Source organism: Carlito syrichta, unplaced genomic scaffold (assembly GCF_000164805.1).
Source record: "Carlito syrichta isolate Samal-C Ts95f unplaced genomic scaffold, Tarsius_syrichta-2.0.1 Scaffold314018, whole genome shotgun sequence".
Lineage (NCBI taxonomy): Eukaryota > Metazoa > Chordata > Mammalia > Primates > Tarsiidae > Carlito > Carlito syrichta.
Window position 1 is genome coordinate 264661 of NW_007258114.1, and position 16615 is coordinate 281275.

Consider the following 16615-nt stretch of genomic DNA (forward strand, 5'->3'; position numbering starts at 1 on the left):
GACCAGCCTGGGCAACATAGCAAGACCCCCCCCGCCATCTCTGCAAAAAAATACAAAAGTTAGCCAGATGTGGTGACACACGCCTGTAGTCCCAGCTACTCAACAGGCTGAAGCGGGAGGATCACGTGAGCCCAGGAGGTGAAGGGTGCAGTGAGCCGTGATTGTGCCACTGTACTCCTGGGTGAAAGAGTGAGACCCCAAATAAAAAAAAATGTTTGTTTCTAGACTTCTGCTGCTGCAGCCATTGGAGAGCAGCAGCCATGGCCCTGTACTACCCCTTGGCCGTGGGTCTCAACAAGGGCCACAAGGTGACCAAAAATGTGAGCAAGTCAAGGCACAGCCACCACCGTGGGCACCTGACCAAGCACACCAAGTTCGTGCAGGACATGATCCGAGAGGTGTGCAGCTTTGCCGAGTACGAGCAGCACGCCATGGAACTGCTCAAGGCTTCCAAGGACAAGCGGGCGCTCAAGTTCATCAATAAATGAGTGGGGACACACATCTGTGCCAAGAGGAAACGTGAGGAGCTGAGTGACATCCTGACCACCAGGAGGAAGGCGGAGGCCAAGAAGGACTGAGCCCCCCGGCCCCCCAATAAAGCCTTTGCAGGAAAAAAAATGTTTTCTATATCCTGATCAAGTAATTGCCAGCTTGCTGTCAATTACTAAGCGAGGGGTGTAAAACTCTCCCACACTGGGAAGGACGACCTTTAACATAAATGACACTGGAACAAGCAGATGTCCATAAGCAAAAGAAATGGATGTCAACTTTTACCTCACAATACACCTCAAAATTAACTTGAAAAGTTAGGAAACTTCCAGCAGAAGACACAAGAGAAAATCTCTGTGACCACGGATTAGGCCAATTTTCTTAGCTATGACACCAAAAGTATGATCCATCAAAGAAAAAACTCGATAAACTAGACTGTGAAAGGTTGAAACTTCTGCCCTTCGAAAGACATCAATAAGAAATAGAGCTTAACCGGGCTCGGTGGCTCAGCCTGTAATCCCAGCGCTTTGGGAGGCTTAACGTGAGTGGATTGCCTGAGCCCGCGGGTTCGAGACCCGCCTGGGCAGCAAGACCTCATCTCTACAATAAATCAAAAAATCAGCCGGGCGTGGTAGCGCGCGCCTGTAGTTACGGCTACTTGGAAGGCTGAGGCGGAAGGATCGCCGGAGCCCAGCAGGTCGAGGCTGCGGTGACCGGGAGCTGCCACTGCACTCCAGTCTGGGCGACCGAGTGAGACTCCAACTCAAAAAAAAAAAAAAAAAAAGAAAGAAATAGAGTTTGTGGCTTTCACCTGTAATCCCAGCACTTTGGGAGGCCGAGGCAGGAGGATTACTTGAGCCCAGGAGTTCAAGACCAACCTGGGCAACTTGGTGAGATCGCATCTCTACAATAAAATAAAAAAATTAACCAGGCACGGCAGCGCACGCCTGCAGTCCCAGCTACTCCAGAGGCTGAGACGGAAGGATCACCTGAGCCCAGCAGGTCGAGATCATGGCCCTGCACTCCAGGTTGGGCGACAGAGTGAGACTCTGATTAAAAATAATAATAATAATTCAGGCCAGGCTCAGTGGCTCAGCCTGTAATCTCAGCACTTTGGGAGGTCGAGGCGAGTGAATTGCCTGAGCCCACGAGTTCGAGACCAGTCCGGGTAACTTGGCGAGACCTCGTCCCTACAATAAATCAAAAAAATTAGCCGGGCATGGCAGTGCACGCCTTTAGTTCTGGCTATTTGGAAGGCTGAGGCAGAAGGATCACTGGAGTCCAGCAGGTCAATGCTAGAGTGGCCGTGAGCACACCATTGCACTCCAGCCTGGGCGACGGAGTGAGACTCCAACTCAAAAATAAATAATAATAATAGTAATTCATTAAAGTTTCTTAAAATTTTAAAGAAACAGACTAGAAGGAAATATTTGCAAATCATAAATATCGATAAAGGACTTTGTATCCAGAGCATATGAATAAACTCTAAAAACTCAAAGATTGGAAGATACACACACCCCGATAAAAAATGGGCAGAAAGTTTGAGGACACTTCACCAAAGACCAGTAAGTACACAAAAAGGTGCTCAGCATGACTAGTCATTAGGGAAACGCAAAGCGAAACCAATTGAGAACCCACTTCACACCCGTGGGGATGGTTATCATCAAAAGACAGGCAACTACTCATCTCTACAGTTTTACCTCTTCTAGAAATTGTACCTAGGGCCAGGCATGGTGGCTCACGCCTACAATCCCAGCACTTTGGTAGGCCAAGCTGAGAGGATTGCCTGAACTCACAGGTTCGAGACAGCCTGGGAAACTTGGCGAGACCTCATCTCTGCAATGAATCAAAAAATTAGCCGGGCGTGGTGGCACGTGCCTGTAGTTCCAGCTACTTGGAAGGTTGAGGCGGAAGGATCGCCTGGGCCCAGCAGGTCGAGGCTGTGGTGGCCATGAGCATGCCACTGCACTCCAGCCTGGGCAGTGAGACTCCAACTCGAAGGAAGGAAGAGAAATTGTACCTAAATAGAATCACACAATTTCCAGAGAGTCAATGATTCTCTAGGGCTAGGGCTGGGAGCAAGGATTGACCGGTCACAGTGGTGCTCACGTGTAATTCCAGTACTTTGGGAGGCTGAGGTGGAAGGCTCACTTGAGGCCAGGAGTTCGAGACCAGCCTGGCAACATAGCAAGACCACCTTCTCTATTACAAATAAAAAATAAGTTCAACTTCTGTTTCTAAGATGGAGCCATATCTCACAGCAAAGTCAACTCCAGTGTCCACATTCCTCTCTGGGTCCATCCTGCCTTGAGTATTCCAACTTCCTAATTGGCTTGTGACAATACTCGAGAAAGTGGGCATTTTTTATTCTATCCAGAATGTTTTTAGCTGCTTTTAGCAGGAGGGCTTCATGGGTTCTTGACTGATCATATCAATAGGAACAGAAAACCTTTGCCTTTATTTTACAGATGAGGAAACTGAGGCACGGAAACATTATATAACTCTCTCTTTTTTTTTTCTGAGTCAGGACCTCCCTCTGTTGCCCAGGCTGGAGTGCAGTGGCATGATCACGGCTCACCACAGCCTCGACTTCCTGGGCTCAGGCAATCCTCCTGCTTCAGCCTCCTGAGTAACTGGGACTACAGGTGCATGCCACCACGCCCACTAATTTTTTAAATTTTTTGTAGAGACCAGTTTTCACTATGTTGCTCAGGCTAGTCTCAAACTCCTGGACTCAAGCGATCCTCCCACCTCAACCTCCCAGTGTTGGGATTACAGGAGTGAGCCACCGTGCCCAGCCTGTAACTCTGTAAATTGACAGAGCCGGTGTATCATGGATTCAAATCTTGGATGCCAGGCAGCCTGGCCCTAAAGGCTATGACTTTAATGACTCTGTCTTACTCTACAAATGAGACAGGAAATAATGGATTCATTCAATCATTTATCAACTATTTATTGAGTGCCTTCCAGGTGCCAGGTACTGTTTGAGACCCTGGAGAGACACCAGGGAATGAGATGGGCGGCCTTCCTGCCCTCACAGAGATCTTGTTCCAGTGGGAGTGGGCAGAGGAGAGGGTAGAGGGTGCTTGGAGCTCGTCAAAGTGCACAGAGACGCTGGGAGGAGGAGCTGTGCCCAGCACCAACAGCGGCCATCAGAGGGACCCGCACCCCCACTGGCCAACTGGGCTGGAACCAGCCCCTAAGTCCCCTGAGACAGAGCCCATGCCGTCAAAAGGCAGTCACAGAAAGGCACCCACCAATCCACTGGGAACTCAGAGGCACAGAGAAGGTTTGCCACACCTGGCCCAAACTTTCTAAGCTCCTGAGGTACTGCAGAGACCTTCAGGAAGTCAACATGCATCCCCAAACTCTGCAAACTAAGCAGGTCTTGGCCTCTGTTACCCCAAGGCTATGAGTCCCCAGAAAGTCCCCTCAGCACCTGCGATGGGTGATCCCTTAGTCAGCAAAGCTGCGGAGGGGGTGGGCTTTCTGTGCTATCATTCAGGGAACAGCTGGGCACAGCTGTGTCTTAAGGACACTGCCCCAGTCCCGCTAGGAACACAGGGTCAGACGCCATTCCCAGCACGGGCCCCACTCCAGCAGACAGACCAGGCCAGGGGACGGCGTGTCCCAGGGCTCGGCTGGCCCCGTCCCAGCCTGACAATGCAGCCTCCCACCCCCTCCAGCCCTGCAGTAGGAGAATCTCTCCAGCCCCAACCAGAGCAGCTTGTGGACTTTTTCTCTCCGGCCTTCCAAATCTAGGTGCTGCCCGTCGGGGCGGGGCAGGGTGCCGACACTCTCCCAGAGTGGTTAGAGAGGGTTCTGAAACTTCTAGAACCTGTGCCGTGGCTCTCATCTACCTGTTCCTGGGCCACTTTGGAATATCTGAGGAACCGTGAAGGCTCTCCCCAGAATCCTGCACACACGCCACCATGGACTGAGACTGCCCTCTGGTTAAGGAATGCGGCTCAGGGAGAGGCATGGTGGCTCACGACTGTGATCCCAGCACTTTGGGAGGCTGAGGCAGGAGGATCACTTGAGGCCAGGAGTTTGAGATGAGTCTGGACAACATAGTGAGACTCAAAAATCGTTTTTTTAAATGAACCAGGCATGATGGGCACGAGCCTGTAATCCCAGCTAGTCAGGAGGCTGAGGAGGGAGGATCGCCTGAGCCCAAAAGGTCGAGACTAGGGTAAGCTATGATCGAACCATTGCACTCCAGCCTGGGCAACAGAACCAGATCTTATCTCTCTCTCTCTCTCTTTTTTTTTTTTTTGAGTTGGAGTCTCACTCTTGTTGCCCAGGCTGGAGTGCAGTGGCATGCTTACGGCCACCATAGCCACGACCTGCTGGGGTCAGGCGATCCTTCCACCTCAGCCTTCCAAGTAGCTGGAGCTACAGACACACGCCACCACGCCCGCCTAGTTTTTGTGATTTATTGTAGAGACGAGGTCTCACCAAGTTGCCCAGGCTGGTCTTGAATCCTCGGGCTCAGGCAATCCTCTCACCTTGGCCTCCCAAAGTGCTGGGATTACAGGCTGAGCCACCGCACCTGGCCTAAAACACACACACACACACACACACACAAAACGCTGCTCTCACCTGTCCCATGCTCAGCAGAACACCATGGCCTCAGCTCACAGTCCCTGCCTGATAACTTTCCGCCGTGTCTTAGCAGGCCAGCCTCACTGGCTCCCCAGCCCTGTCTCCTACTGGGTCTCAACTCTAGCCATGCCTCCTCTGTGTTGCATGCACAGACACGCGTGCCCTGTTCCCTGCCCCGGAACACCTCTGCTCCCTGCGCTCTGAAATTCTACCCATCCTCCAAGCCCTGGCTCTGACTCCACTTCCACCATAGCCCCTCTCAGCCCCTCCCAACTGCCCCTTCCGGGACCCCCTCCCTCAGCACTCACTCACCTCTGGGGGAAGGGGCGTCTTGTCTCCAAGGGTGTGTTTTCCTCCCCTCCCCTGCCCCATGGAGTCCCAGGGAGCTGAGACCCAGTCTTCTGACTCAGTTTCCCTCCAACTCCTCAGCACTGCAGTCAGCTGCCACCCCGCCAGTGTGTGATGGATTGAGAGCTTCCGGATGTTTTAAAATTATTATTATATTATTATTGAGAGGGATTTACTGTCACCCAGGCTGGAGTGCAGTGGCATGATCACAGCTCATTGCAGCCTTTAATTCCTGGGCTTAAGTGATACTTCTGCCCAGCTTCCCAAGTGGCTGGGACTACAGGTGCATGCCGCCACATTCAGCTAATTTATATTTATTTTTTGTAGAGATGGGGTCTTGCTATATTGCCCAGGTGGGTCTCAAACTCCTGGCCTCAAGTGATCTTCCCACCTCAGCCTCCTGAGTTAGCTGAGACTGCAAGTGTGTGCTACCATACCCACCTAATTTTAAAAAAATATTTTTATAGCGTGCCAGGCACGGTGGCTCACGCCTGTAATTCCAGCACTTTGGGAGGTGGAGGTGAAAGGATTGCCTGAGTCCGAGAGTTTGAGAACAGCCTGGGCAACTTGGCAAGACCTCATCTCTACAATAAATCAAAAAATTAGCTGGGCATAGTGGTGCACACCTGTGGCTCCAGCTACTTGGAAGGCTGAGGCGGAAGGACCTGCTGAGCCCAGCAGGTCGAGGCTGTAGTGGTTGTGAGTGTACCTCTGCACTCCAGCCTGGGCGACAGAGTGAGACTCTGACTTAAAAAAAAAAAAAATGGCCTCCCAAAGTGCTGGGATTATAGGCATAATCTTTAATTGTCCTACAATTGTGCAGGACCAGGCAGAGTGGTAAAGACCATGGACACTGGAGCCTGCTGCCAGGGTTCAAGTTTTGCTCTGTCACTCCCTGTTGACCTTGACCTTGGGTGTGCTACCCAATCCTGCCATCAGTTGTAAAATGGAATGATGACAGCACCTGTCACTCAGGGGTATTGTGAGGATTAGTTGAATTAATACGCAGAGTGAACGTAGAACAAGGCCCTACAGAAGTGACCGCAGAGACAAATGCTAACAGCTTCCGGGAATTTTAATGGTCACCTTTCTTTTTATCTGTATGTTTCCACTTTTCTACAATGCATATGAATGACTAGGTCGTTTTTGAAAATAAAAACGGATGGTTGTGTTGGACAAACCTAGAATCATCACCGACCCGTGTGTTACTTGCAGGGTAAAAAAAAAAAGTAAAAGAGCTAGCTGGGCTCGGTGGCTCAGCCTGTAATCCCCCGCCTTTGGGAGGCCGAGGTGAGCAGATGGCCTGAGCCCACGGGTTCAAGACCCACCTGGGCAGCGAGACCTCATCTCTACAATAAATCTAAAAATCAGCCAGGCGTGGGAGCGCACACCTGTAATTCCAGCTACTCGGAAGGCTGAGGCGGAAGGATCGCTGGAGCCCAGCAGGTTGAGGCTGCGGTGACCGGGAGCGGCCACTGCACTCCAGTCTGGGTGACGGAGTGAGACTCCAACCCAAAAATAAAGAAAGAAAGAAAGAAAAGAAAAGAAAAACTAATAAAACTGGGCACAGTAGCTCATGCCTGTAATCCCAGCACTTTGGGAGGCTGAGGTGGGAGGATTGCTTGAGGCCAGGAGTTCGAGACCGGCCCGGGCAACACAGCGAGCGCTCGTCTCTACAAACCCACGTCCATTTTTTCCAGCATCATTGGGATCACACAGCACAGTCTCTTGTAACCTCCTGTCCCAGCATGCAATCTCTCATGAACACCTTCCAGGTCAGGATCGCTATGTCATTTTTCAAGCCTGCCACATCCCAGACCACCAGTTCAGCCCACTCAGAGACAGGGTGAACAGGAGCTCCCGGGAGGGCCGCACGCCCAGTCTATCAGCCAGGCCCCAGGGCCCTTCCCGGAGGCCAGGCCGTGGCTCCACTCCCAGCCGGCTGGCTGGGAGTCAAGGATTTCGGCTCCCAACGGAGCAAAGGCCAAGTCCTCAGCAGCTCAGCCTCCCGGAGGCCAGGGGCCGGTTCAAGGTCATGGCGTCTGCATTGCAGGCCAACGAGCTCCCAAGGGGAGCGTCGGGAGGCCCCGAAACAGGAAGAGCGCTGCTCGCGACCTTAGGCAAACACCGGAAGATTCTAAGCTCAAGAAACCTCCTGTCGCCCTACCCTCAGAGCCAGTGGACATGAACTGAAACATGGGGCCCTTAGGATCGATCGGACAAAGCACCGGGATCCTTGAACTGTGCATCCTGCTAGCCGAGAGGCTCAGAGAGTCTCGCTCACTCCTACAAGGCTGCCAAGAGGCAGGGCGTGCCCTCCGCCACGGAGAGGGCCCCCAGCCATTATCGGGGGAAGCTACAGAATTTGCAATTTCAAGCCACTCAGAGCGTGGAGTGGGGTTGGCTCCACCCATACCTGGGGGCTTTTCGCACAAGCCCCTCATTCCAGGTGTGTCTGGGAGAGTTTTCAAAGCCAGAAGAGCATCACTGAACTGAAGACCACCTGCCTGTCTACTTCAGGGCCAGACCCCACGCTTGGCTTGACTTAGATGCATGATATCCGGGCTTTCAAAGAGAAGGAGGGAGGCTGGGCATGGTGGCATGCGCCTGTAACTTCAGCATTATTTGAGCCCAGGAGTTTGAGACCAGACTGGGTAACAAAGCAGGACCTCATCTCCATTAAAAAAAAAAAAATCAAAAACTCAGCTGGGCTTGGTAGTGTCCACCTGTCATCCTAGCGACTCGGGAAGCTGAGGCGGAAGGATTGTCTGAGCCCAGGAAGTCGAGGCTACGGTGAGCCGTGATGGTGCCACTGCACTCCAGCCTGGGCAACAGAGGGAGACTCCGACTCAAAAAAAAAAAAGGAGGGAAAAAGGCTTGGCTGGCAGAGGCAGCCTGGGGCAGGAGCTTATTTCTCAGCAACAGCCAAGGAGACCCAACAGGCACTTGCCTTTTATTTTGATACATCAGAGTCTTGTGGGGAAGGGTCAAGGAAGCTGGAGGGCTGAGCCCCAAAGAGCCTGGGCCCCTCCCGCCCTGGGGTGCTCCCAGGTTCAGCTCTGGGCTCCGTCGACCAACTGTGCGAGCTGCCGGCCTCTGTGACTCCAGCCTTACTTGCAGACGAAGCATGGAACCCAGGCTCACCGGCCTCCACTGGGGTTTCTGCTGGATGACAGTAGTTCCCAGCCACAGGGCTCTGGGCTGTGCACACATGCACGTGCACACACACGGGCATGCACACATGTGAGCGCCCAGACACACCCACACACTCACCGGTGTCTCACTAGACAAGACCCGTCCAACAGACCCAAGGTGGCGCTGGCTGTGGTCCCCACAGAAGCCCAGTTGGAGGAGGACCCGAGGATGGGCAGAGAGGAGGCGGGGCAGCGTCTCCACACTGCTCTCAGCTCTGAAGGCCATCCATCCATCCATGGGTAGCGACAGCCACAGGGTCAGTCAGAGGACGCTGCCGGACTCACCACATCACCACACCTGCGACGGGGTGTCAGGCCTCCATGCGGGGTACCACAGGGCACCCCCGGGTCAGGATGTGTCTCGATGCCACATTCGTGTGGCAAACCCACCTCTTCTACTTAGAAGGTGTGTTTGAATGGGCCACCACTCACACGGGACCCTGGGGACGGAGAGGGCCAGGCCACCAGATGGGGGGGGGACGCAGCAGAGGCCCCAGCTTGGAAAGGTCAGGGCTGGGGATTGTCCCAGCCGTGAGGGCAGGATCCCCCTCAAGCTTCCCAGCCGCCCCCGCCTGCCCACTGAGCCGGCTGGTCCCTGTGAGGATGACGGAGCCCTGGCACCCATCTCCAGGCCCCAGAGAGCACACGCCACTCCTTATCTACAAGAAGGAGCCAGGCTTCCCGGAAGCGCATTCCCCGGGCAGCCCCACTTATTCGAGGACACAGAGGACAGCCGAGCAGTCTCAGCGTCTCCACCGGCTCCCAGTCACAAGGGGGACGTGGCCCAAGCTCCCCGGGCGGACATTCCACATTCCTCCCAGCAGAAGTCTCCAGATGCCGGGAGGGGCAGGCATCCCATCTCCTCCCCACTGAAATCGCAGACGGGACTTCAAAGACATGTGACAGCCCAGGGCGGCGGGACCCGGCGAGGAGACACACGCGCCCGTGGGCACACACACGCAAACACCCATGTGGCATCTGCAGGGTTGCCCTGTCCTGGTCAGCACCTGTAGCCACATCTGCTGCTGAGGAAACTTCCCCCACACCCAACCCTGACTGTCTCCCCTGAGAGAATCTGCCCCCTGTGACCCCCAGCCAAGCCGGACCCCACACATATGTTTGCACTGAGCTCAGGCGTCACCTCCTCCAGGAAGGAGCCTGTCTCTGCTCTTCTATGTGTCGGTATCCAGTGCACCTTCACCCCACCCCTGCTTTAGTGGTTTTCAGTCTTTGTCTCCGCCGCTGGACTGGGCACGCTCTCAGAGCAGAGGCCTTGTTAAGGGGAGGGGGCACAGGGTCTGCAGTGGCACAATCACAGCTCACTGCAGACTTCAACTCCTGCCTCAAGTGATCCTTCCGCCCCAGCCTCTCAAGTAGCTGGGACTACAGGTGCATGCCACCATGCCTGGCTAATTTTTTCCTTTTTTTTTTTTTTTGACTCAGAGTCTCACCCTGCCGCCCAGGCTGGAGTTTAGTGGCATGCTCACAGCCACAGCAGCCTTGACCTGCTGCTGGTCTTAGGTGATCCTTCCACTTCAGTCTTCCAAGTAGCTGGAATTATAGGCATGCACCACCACACCCAGATAATTTTTTTTATTTATTGTAGAGACAAGGTCTTGCCCAGTTGCCTAGGCTGAACTCGAACCCGCAGGCTCAGGTGATCCTCTCGCCTCCACCTCCCAAAGTGCTAGGATTACAGGTGTGGGCCACCAGGCCTGGCTAATTTTTTCTTACTTTTTGTAGAGATGGGAGTCTCACTCTGTTGCCCAGGCTGGTCTCAAACTCCTGGCCTCAAATAATCCTCCTGCCTCAGCCTCCTAAAGTGCTGGGATTACAGGCATGAGAAGCACCAGAAACGCAAATGGATGAGGGAACCACAACTCGCACGCGTGACATGGGATGTGGTGTCACTTTGGAAAGCATGGTGACAGGCGTGTGCGAGGGAGCACAAACCGCAGGACTCACCCAGCCTTGGAGCTGCCCCCACCCACCCTGGGCCTATTCGCGTCCCTCGGGCCTCATGAAAGTGACATTTGTGACTCAGAGGAAAAGCAAGCATGGCAAAGCAGGCAGGAGCGGGGTCACGAGACCCCACTGCCCAAGACCCCTCAGCAGCTGGGGAACAAGCAGCAGGCCGGGCAACAGTCAGTCCCCTGGCTCCCTGCCCCCCGCTGGAGAGCAAGTAATGGCCCCGAGCAGCGTGGTGGTCTCCCAGAGCCCGGGCCAGGTCAGTGGGGGGGTCTGAGGGGCCAGGACTGGACCAGAGCTTGGCAATTGCCCCGGCCCACAAGGGACCCAGAGCCCCTGAAGGGTGTAGGGTTCTCGGCAGAGATGCTGGCGTGCAATCCCAAGTCCACCCCTGCCCAAACTCGCCAGGCCAGAGCAAGCTGTGAGCTTCCTCAAGCCCGGAATTCTCAAGGGTCCGTGGTCTCATGGCGCCCGGATAGGCTGCCATGGGGGGCCCAGCAGGGGGATGGCAGCCCCCTCCCATCGACCCCCTAGCCTTCTTCCACCACCGGCTCCCTGATCACATGTGGCTGGCACTTGGGCAACACCCAGCAAGGGTGAGCAGAGCCGTCAAAGCCAGCAATAGACACCGAAAATGAAATGGTGGGGCTGGGCACGGTGGCTCATGCCTGTGGTCCCAGGAGTTTGGGAAGCCGAGGCGGGAGGATCCCTTGAGCCCAGGAGTTTGAGACCGGCCAGGGCAACGTAGTGAAACCTGGTCTCTACAAAAAAAAAAAAAAAGGCAAGCCTGGAGGTGCATGCCTGTGGTCCCAGCTAATCGGGAGGCTGAGGCAGAAGGATCGCCTGAGCCCATGGGGTCGAGGCTATGGTAGCTGTGATCATGCCACTGCACTCCAGCCAAAGCGACAGTTTGAAGTCTCGACTCAAAAGAAAGAAATAAGCAGACCCGTCTTTCCTCCTTCATGACCCCAGAGGTCTGTCCCAGCCTCTCCCAACCCCCAATCCACACACCCCTATGCCCGCAGGTCTTCCAGTGGAACATTTTTGACATACTCCAAACCATCAGCAAAACAAGATGAAAATCCAGTAATTGCTTTTGGCGGGGAGTCCACAGGCCAGCACAGAGGCCAAGAATAACCCCGGGGCGGGGGGTGTTTCCTGGGCCACCTGCAGCCCCGGGGGCTCTAGCCAGGCTCTGTCTGATCGCAGGGTGGGAGTGGTCGTGGCCTGACCCCCTGCTGCCAGCTGCCCGGACAGAGTGGGAAGATGGGCAGGGACTTGGGGGGAACGGAGGGACACAGGGAGACGGTCACTCAGCACACGCAGGCCAGGAAGTGTCCGGCCATCCGGAAAAATGTAATGTCATACTTTAGCAAGAAAAGCAGCTGTCCTGCTACTTAGCGGTCCATAAATAGTTGGCTGAGCCCCGGGGGGCGGGGGTTGGCCGAGCCTGTGAGAAGCAGAGACGCCAGGCTGGCAGGACGGGCACAGGCCTCGTCCCACTGGGGGTGTCCCCTCCCAGCCCGGCCAGTCCCCGGTGAGGTGGGGGCAGGGGGGAATATGAACCCCCTGGTGACAGCCTGGGTCATGCGCATCTGGCCAGGGTCGGGGACCTGGTCTGACCCCTCCCTTTATGCCAGCTGGGGAGCCCCAGGAGGCAAGGAACCCGTTTCAGAATCAGACCCCGCGTCCACCCGGCAGGGAGCCGCCTCTGTTTCTCAGGGCCTCTGATCCTTGCCTGTAAAATGGGCCGAGGTCAAGGCAACAAAAGCCCAGGCGGAGTTTGGACACCCGGGCTCCGGCCAAGCCTGCGTTTGTCCCTCAGACCTCAGCGCCCACCTGCCCCCATTCTACAGATGAGGATGCAGAGGCTCGCAGAGGGAAGACCTCGCTGCCTGCTCCCTCTGGCAGGGACCCGGGAGCAGATCAGGCAGAGCGGTGTTCCAAGGAGGGCTGATGGCCGGCGGAGGTGAGGGGCCAGCTTCACCCTTGCTTTGTCCTGTTCCCCCTTCAAGCCCCTAAATGGGACATACCTAATACATGGGGGTTGACTGAAGCCTTTCTTTTTTTTTTGAGTTGGAGTCTCACTCTGTCGCCCAGACTGGAGTGCAGTGGCCGCTCCTGGCCACCGCAGCCTCGACCGGCTGGGCTCCGACGATCCTTCCGCCTCAGCCTTCCAAGTAGCTGGAACTACAGGCGCATGATACCATGACGGGCTAATTTTTTTTAATTATTATTATTTTTAAAAGATGAGGTCTCGCTAAGTTGCCCAGGCGGGTCTCGAACCCGCAGGCTCAGGCAATCCACTCACCTCAGCCTCCCAAGGCGTGGGATTACAGGCTGAGCCACCGAGCCCAGCTTCTTTTTTTTTTTTTAAAGTTGGCATCTCACTCGGTCACCCAAGCTGGAATGCAATGGTACGCTCACGGCCACCCCAGCGTCGACCCACTCGTCTGCAGCAATCCTTCTGCCTCAGCCTTCCAAGGAGCTGGAACCACAGGCACGCGCTACCATGCCTGGCTAATTTTGGATTCATTGTAGAGACGAGGTCTCACCAAGTTGCCCAGGCGGGTCTCGAACCCGCGGGTTCAGGCAATCCACTTGCCTCGGCCTCCCAAAGTGCTGGGATGACAGGCTGAGCCACCCAGCCCGGCCTACTGAAGCCTTTCAAAGGTCCCGTGACCGACCCGGGGGTGGGATGAGGCGTCCAGCCAGGTCTCGGGTGGGAAGGGAGGAGAGTGGCCCAAACAGGGCCCACCCCCAGACTGGCTTTCGTCCTGCAGGAGGACCCTCCAGCCTTGGAAGGAAGGGACGATGCCGCCGTGCACCTGCCCGTCCGCAGTCTGCTGTCTGTGTGCCTGTCCTGTCCCTCTGCCCGGGCTAAAGAGAGAGGATCCCCGCACCTGCCACCCACAGCCATCTCCTCACAGGCCTGCGGCATGGGTGTTGTCAGGTGTTTTTCATCCTCGTTCTGGAGGACACTGAGGCTAGAACAAGCATGGGGCCGGCGCAGGACCCCGGGCCGTGGGTCCCGCTTGGTCTCAGACGAGTGCAGGCCGAGAGTGGCCACCCCGCAACAGGAGCCAGGACAGGCACAGCTTCCCAATCCAGGCTGCTCCGTTTCTCCTCCCCCTCCCCTCCCTCCTCCCTTTTGTCCTCCTCTTCTCCCCTTTGTGCCAGGCCCTTACAGTCTCTAGGGCCCTCCGTCCCCCAGGGAACAGAGGCCGGCCTCCTGTATCCATTGGGAGATTCTGAGGCTGCAGCACACCGAGGCCAGCCCGCCTACCTCCGTGAAGCCGTCGAGGCTCAGCACCGCCAGAGCACCGGCCCCTGCCTCGTTCCCGCCGGTCCTCTTGGCCTGGCTTCTGCCCTCGCAGCTGCGAGACGGCTGCTGCATCCCCGGGCAATGTGACTGAATTCCAGGTGGGACCCGAATCCCTTCCAGTAAGACTTTCCACCTCGAATCCTGTCTAAACCCATGGCCAGCACTGACTCCCATGGCCACGGAGCCACAAGGGAGGCTGGAGGGTTACGTGCTTTAAGTCAGGCTCATTGCCACCCCCAAATAAAGTTAGGGTCCCCTGTGAAGGAAGCAGAAGGTAGTGGCACAGCTCGGCAGCCCCACTGATGCTCAGAAAATGAGACTCAGACGGGCGCAGTGGCTCAAGCCTGTAATCGCAGCACTTTGGGAGGCCCAGGCATCAGGATCACTTCTTTTTTTTTTTTTGAGTTGGAGTCTCACTCTGTCGCCCAGGCTGGAGTGCAGTGGCACGCTCCCAGCCCCCTCAGCCTCGACCTCGAAGGCTCCGGCGGTCCTTCGGCCTCAGCCTTCTAAGTGGCTGGAACTACAGGCGTGTGCCACCATGCACAGCTCATTTTTTGATGTACTGTAGAGACGAGGTCTTGCCAAGTTGCCCAGGCTGGCAGCAGGATCGCCTGAGCCCGGGAGTTTGAGACCAGCCTGGGCAATACAGGGAGACCCCTGTCTCTACAGAAAATTCATGATAATAAATTTAAAATTGGAAAACAGGTAAATAAATAAATGATTTTTTAAAAAGAAAGGAAATGAGCTCCAGGGGCCGAACAACTTTTCCAGGGTCACACACAACTAGAGAGTTCGGGAAGTCAGAGTTGGACCTGGGTCTGCCTGTCCCCAGGCCGCTCTCCACGATGGCAACGGAATGCAGCCTCTTCCGGAAGGAAAAGCCGGCCTTGCTCCTCCGTGAGCTGGCTCTAACCTGGCCTTACAAACACCCGCCAGCCCGCCACCGGGTTGGTGGAAAAGATGTCAGTTGCAGCCAGATGCAGGGGCTCACGCCTGTCATCCCAACACTTTGGGAGGCAAAGGCGGAAGGATCGCTCGAGCCCAGAAGTTCGAGACCGGCCTGGACAACACAGCAAGACTCCATCTCTACAAAGATTCAAAAAATGAGCCAGCACGGTGGCACACACCTGTAGTCCCAGCCACTCGAGAGGCTGAGGCAGGAGGATCTCCTGAGCCCAGGAAGTCGAGGCTGAGGTGAGCCGTGATCGTGCCACTGTGCTCCAGTCTGGGTGACAGAGGGAGACCCAGACTCAAAAAAAAAAGAAAAAAGAAAAAATGTCAGTCTCACTCTACATTCAGTTTCTTGCAGGGAAGCCAAGTGGCTTAAACACACCTACGCGAACACAGAACACACGGGTACACACACATGGCGTGCATGCAGACACAAAAACACATATAAACACAGACACACAATTCCACAGAGACAAACACACATGTGCACACACCCTGTGAGCCTCCCTTCCCACCAGCCCCACCGGGGTTCCCTCCGGCTGACCCAGCCCACCCCCTGCCCGTCCTGTCACCCTCTGCACCTCCAACCCACCAGAAGCACATATTTTTCTAACCTCAGGCATCTGGCCGCCTGGGCGGCCCCTGGAACAGCGGGGGAGGGAAGGTGGACAACCAAGCAGCAGAAACCCCAAGGTGGAGCCGCGGTGTTTATAGAGCGGGTCACTGAATTACACAGAACAATATTTTCCTTGGGGATGCAATTCCTTCCTGGCCACACCGCGCTCGTTTGCTGCTGTGCTTGCCCGCGGCCCTCTGGGCCATGGCTTGGCCTGGGACGGCCACGGGGGCCGGCGGGTGGGGCCGCTCGGTGGCCGGAAGCCTGTGGGAAACCACACGGCCTTCTCACGGGGACTGGGCAGAAAAGCAAACACGCGGAGCCTGCACGCGCCACCCCGGCCGCCTGCGATTTTCGTGAGCACGGGGTGGGCTGGAGGCCCCCCCAGAGGGGTGAGGTCCTCCTGGGAGGCCGCCGGGAGGCTCACCTGGTCTTCCCCACGGCCGCTCCTCCCCCAGTCCTCGACGGCACCTGGGCTAAGGCTGGATGCGACCTCACCTGGGATCTCGGTTCATGGTCTCAGCCCTCCCGAGGAAGAAGTCCAAGGCTTTGGCTCTGTTTCGGGCAGCCTCTGAGGGCGTGGGAAGGGGGACGTGGGGCTTGGGACCCCCGGCAGTCCCCCGTCCAGCCCAAGTTCCCGAGACCGCCCACTGACCTCAAAAGCCAGGGCTCAGGGTCCCCATTTGACAGGAGGTATCAACGAGAGAAAGCAGGGACAGATAGCCCTGGAGCCAAGTTGAGGAGGGGGTGCGGGAGCCTGTCTCCCCCTCCTCCCTGGACGAGCAGAGGGGAGTCCCCCACGGGACCCCCTGCTCGCTGGGCGGAAGGCCAGAGGCAGTCACTGGCCGTGTGCTGCTGATTTGGCGGCCTCCCTCGTGTCAGCCCGGGGGACAGGGGTGGACTCCGAAGAGAGGCTCAGGGGAGGGAGGCGGGAGGGTCAGCCTCCAGGTCCTGCGGCTGGGAGTCAGCCACCCTCTTCCCTTCCTCTTCCAGGTGTGTTCCTCTTGCAGCAGACAGGAGTCAGGGAGGAGAGGCCCCAGCGCTGTCCCCTCGTCCCGTCCTGCTGAGGACGGCCACCAGGCCTTGGCCGCCCCAGGCCCCCACCCGAAATGCCCACCC

The 16615-nt window shown here is 56.2% G+C and overlaps 1 pseudogene; it reads left to right on the plus strand.

The window, feature by feature from the left end:
- The first annotated feature begins 260 nt into the window (after positions 1 to 260).
- LOC103273382 lies at positions 261 to 578 on the plus strand (annotated as a pseudogene).
- The last annotated feature ends 16037 nt before the right edge of the window (positions 579 to 16615 follow it).